Source organism: Dipteris shenzhenensis, chromosome 8 (genome assembly GCF_047967505.1).
Source record: "Dipteris shenzhenensis isolate YYH24624 ecotype China chromosome 8, Dip_SZ_1.0, whole genome shotgun sequence".
Taxonomy (NCBI): domain Eukaryota; kingdom Viridiplantae; phylum Streptophyta; class Polypodiopsida; order Gleicheniales; family Dipteridaceae; genus Dipteris; species Dipteris shenzhenensis.
Window position 1 is genome coordinate 13371306 of NC_141603.1, and position 5100 is coordinate 13376405.

Genomic DNA, 5100 nt, shown 5'->3' on the forward strand with positions numbered 1-5100 from the left:
CACAAATGCAAGTACCTTCTAAAGGAAACATGATATCAATATTCACACACATGTAGTAATGCGATTTGAAATGGGATTTGCTCTAATATAAGTTTCGTAAGAGACAGAGAAGTGGTTGAAAAGTTATGGGCATTTTATTGTGGAAGGGAGTAAAAACTATTGGAAAAAGAAATAGTCACACATAGAGGCCATAGATTTATGGTCTGACATATGATACAATATCTAAAAACATAGGATGATGCTCTTGAAGAGATCTTTGAGCTGATATAATTTTTATCCAAATCAGACCACCGAGCAAAAAGTTATGAGCGAAATACTGACAGGGAGTCAAACTGTCATGAAAAACACCTACTCCTTCTACTAATACTGACTTGGGAGAATACTCCCTCCATGCTCAGACTTCATCAATGATACAAGTCCCATAGAGTTTGCCTAGGAGGGAAGGAAGAGCTCCCTTCGTCTCAGGAAAAAGATAAAACATGTATGCATGAATAGACAACAATTTTGAGCACTTTGGAAGAGAGAGCAATGGAAAAAGGGAAGAGATACTTAAGAGAGAGAACCTAAAGTGACCGTCATTAATAGAGTGACTCCACTTAAATACAACTCAAAATACTACAAACATAAGGGAGAAGAAGAGGTTTCATACATACAAGAGGGAGAAAGAGCTCCAAGGCTACTCATAGAAAGAGAACGAACTAGAGATATATGGACTCAAGAGTCTACATAAGAGGATATCTATAAGAGGGAGCGAGAGGGCTCACAGAAGAGGCTTGAAGAGACTAGAGCTATAGTGGCATGAGGCTCAATGGTCGAAGAGATGATGAACAAGGGAGAGGAGGGCTCCTTTTGTAGAGATTTTGTCACCCTCCTTCACCCATTTACAATTGCTCCCTGTAGATTCCTTTCCCCATCAATCACATAAGCCCGTATGTCACCATCCATGTCCTTTTTGGCTACACTTGCCATGTTTCCCATCCAAAGATGCTCAAGACTCTTAAAATATTCAGAAAGTCAAGAGTCTTCCCACATGGAGCCGATAGGGACCCTCTCTTTTCCAAATGTCCACATCCTCCTTATTCCACAAAGGAATTCTAGAAGGATTCCTCTTGACTCCATAGTGCTCTTCGACACTCCTCCACATGCCTCCCACACACTTGGGATGTGATCTCTCTTATATTATTGGAACACATGGACATGAGACCCACCTCTTTATATGACTCACTCTTCATATTTTCTAAAAATCCCCATAATATCTCATACACAAATAACTCTCACCCCATACCAAGGTATTTATCATTCATACACATGGTATTTACAATGATCCATTCCACTCATCTTCTCAATTCCATACAATATCTTAGAAATAGAAATAAGTGAGAGCTACTAGGCTATCACTTGATACTCAAACTCTTATCAAACATAGAGAAAAACAATACCAATGCCAAATAAAATATATTAATTTTTTGATTCACATCTTTCCCCCCCCAGCAGATCCTCTCTAGTGACAGAGAGAGTATGCTAGCCCTCAAGGTGATCGAGCATACACTAGTTGGAATGGTGTAAACCCAATAGCTAGCTTGTGTGTGGTTCTCTAATCCCATAAAACTTCTGCTAAGTGCCTATCCCAATGCCTTTTCATGGTGTCTACAAGCTTTCCCATTGAAGTGCAGAGCAATCCATTTATTTTCTCAGCCAAGCCATTACATTGGGAATAGTATGGTGTGGACATGCTATGATTTCTCTTAATCTTATGCACCACATCTTCAATTAGTTCATTTCTAAAAGAGGTTCCTCCATCGGTGAGAATTTCCAAAGGACAACCAAAGCGTGAAAAAATGTGACCAAAGAGAAATTTTGCAACTATGCTTGCCTTGCTATTGACTGTGTCATTGGCCTCTACCCATTGAGTCCCATAATCTACGGCCACTAATAAATAATGCTTGCCTGAGATGAGCAAAGGAGTGGTCCCACACAATCCAACCCCCACCTCTCAAAAGGTCCATATGCTGGAATAGGCTTCAAAGGCATAGGAATCAACTGTCACCTTCCAGACTTTTGGCATACTTTATAACTTCAACACCATTCATATACATCCTTATGGAGGCATGGCCAAAACTAACATGCATTAAGAATTCTCCTAGCTATGCTCGCTAAAGCAAAATGACCAGAGTATTCATGACACATTTCTAGGATTCTCCTAGTCTCCATGGGATGGACCAGCTGATGGAGCACCTTATCTTTTCCCAATTTATAAAGAATGTCATCACAACAATAATATATAGACAAACCTTCCTTACCAATCTCTGCTTCTATTGTGGAGTTAACCCTCAAGGAAACATGTCTTCTTCCACATATTGCTAAATATCTTGCAATTCTGGCCATCCAATGTCTACCAAACAAACCACCCCCCGGTCTTGTACTATAATGGATTGAGTAGCTAACTCATCTTCCCTTTGATTTTCTTTTCTGTTTATATGAACAAACTTGCAAAAATCAAACTGATTACATGGGGCCATAGCCTTCTGATTAAGCTCCTTTATATGAGGACTTCTTGTCTTGTTATGCCTTTGCATTTGCTTTATCATAAGCTGAGAATCTCCTCTTACTTCCAATTCTTTAACTTGACTTTGAAGACAACCCTCCAAACCAAGAATCGAAGCATTACACTCAACTGCATTATTAGTTGTGATACCTAGAAGCTCTTGTCCTCTTGCCCATACTTCTTGACCTTCAAAATTCATCAAGACCATCCCCCGACTCCTTGTTGGTGTGAAGGACTAAAAGCGCCATCAAAATACAAAACAAAAGCTATTGGTGGTGTCTCCCTTTCATCATTAATGTCCTCCTTATATTTCTTTTCTTCTCTTAGATCTTCCTATCCTATGGGCAAATCTACCATAGTGGACCTAGTGGTATTTTTAGTGACAAAAGAGAAAGATATCTCTTGAAGCTCTGACAACGATTTTGCAAATCTCCCCCCAAGATTAGGCTTGCGAACTAGATATGCTAATATAGACTGAGAGGTAAGGAAGAAAAATGGTCGAGGTAATAACTAGGAGTGAAACTTTTTGATTGAAAACACCAAAGAGAGAGCTTGCTGCTCCATTTCTTCATACCTTGTTTCCACCTATGTAAGTTGTCAACTGGAACAATATATGGGTTGCATTCTACTTGCCTCTCCTTTTTGTAGTAGTGTAGCACCAATTGAATGCAAAGATACACTTGGATTTACATAGAACTCTTGAAACCAATCAGGGGGCTTTAATATTGGGCCCTTACTCATGGCCTCATTAAGTTGCCAAAAAGACTCTTGTTTCTCCACACCCCATTGGAAAGAAACTCCTTTTCTTGTCAACAAGTTCATGTGATGCACTATTTCTGTGAAATCATCACAAAAGTGTTGATAATACTTGCTCTTTCCTAGAATTCTACGAACACCCATCACACTGTTAGGATTTCGTAATGCCATGATTACTTGAACCTTGTCAGGATCCATTTGCAAACCTTCTTCAGACACAATATGCCCCAACTACTACCTTTGTTTGAGCCAAATAACACTTGATAGGATTTAGACACGCTTTTTCTTCATCAATCCTAGCTAATAAGGCCATCTTTAATTTTTCCATGTGATCTATGCACCGAGAATAAATGCAAAAATCATCCAAAAACTCCCTTATGAAATCTCTCAAGTAAGGCTCAAGGACTGGACTCCTGAACCTTTGAAATATAGTTAGTGCATTGGTCAACCCAAAAGGCATCACTCTATAAGAAAAAACTCCCCAAGGTGTGATAAATGATGTTTTCTTTTGATCTTCCTCCTGAATGCGAATTTGAAAGCACCCAGAATACCCATCACATACGAAATACATCTCATGCCCTCCTACTTGGTTCAGTATTTTATCTTGGAATGGCAAAGGAAAATGACCCCTCTCAGTGCATGCATTCAAAGGACGATAGTCCACAAAAACCTGCCACTTATTTCCTTTCTTTGGTGTGACAACTACAAGAGATATCCATTATAAATCATCAACATGAAAGATGAATCCTGCGTCAAGTAGTTGTGCTACCTCTTTCTTTAGTGCCTCAGCTTGGATCACCCCCAATTGCCTTAAGCGTTGCACAATTGGCTTGCTTTCCAACTTCAACTCAATCTTGTGCTCCATAAGAGAGACTAGTCAAACCTGCGAATAGCTTGTTGCAAAGAGATATGGGAAATCATCTAACATATCCAAGTATTGGAGATCCTCACTACCTGTGATAGAGAATCACCAAGAATCTCTTCATTACATGGCCATCATTTAGTGTGCTCCACATCCTCCACAAGAAGTGTCTCTAGAGGATCTTCTTGTACCACCACCTTGTTCCCTCGTGACTCATCCCGATTAGCACCAAGACAAAGACAAAAGGCCACTCCTTCCACCTCACCCTTTGAGCTAGTCTACTCGAAGCTACACCATGTCTCTTCTTTCATAGGTTAATAAGTCATAGCTCCAACTCCCTGATGTTGAAGACTCCTCCTTGATAACTTCATTTTCTGATGTTGTAGCACACTTTCTTATCATTTCCTTGCAAAATCAATTCTCCAGTATCCCACTTTTGACTAGCCTTCACCTTGCGTAGCCAAGGCCTTCCCAAAATCAATGGATAGGCACGTGCAGCTTGGTAGGGATCACCTAAAAAGTAGTTAGCTCCAAAATTCCACATACATCCACTTCTAGATTCTTCACAACTCCCAAGGTCTTTACCCTAGTGTTGTCAGCCAATTTGATGTGATAAGGAGAGGTAGTACTAGAGTATTTCAAATTAGTCTCTATCATGGTCTTCTCACTCATGACATTAATCGATGCACCTCCATCAATGTAAACATTAGAAATCACTTGAGCATCAATGATCACATCAACCACCATAGGTACATCATCACCAACATCTATATACACCTTTTGAACAACAAGAATGGCACTTTTATCTTTTTCTTCTTTGACACTCTTGTGCTTGCTATCTTTCCCCATTCTTTCCGTAGTTTTGGAGACAAAGTAAATAATTTACCAAAGGCGATATGAGCTTCCTTTTGTTTAAGGTCAGATAAAAAGTCATAGC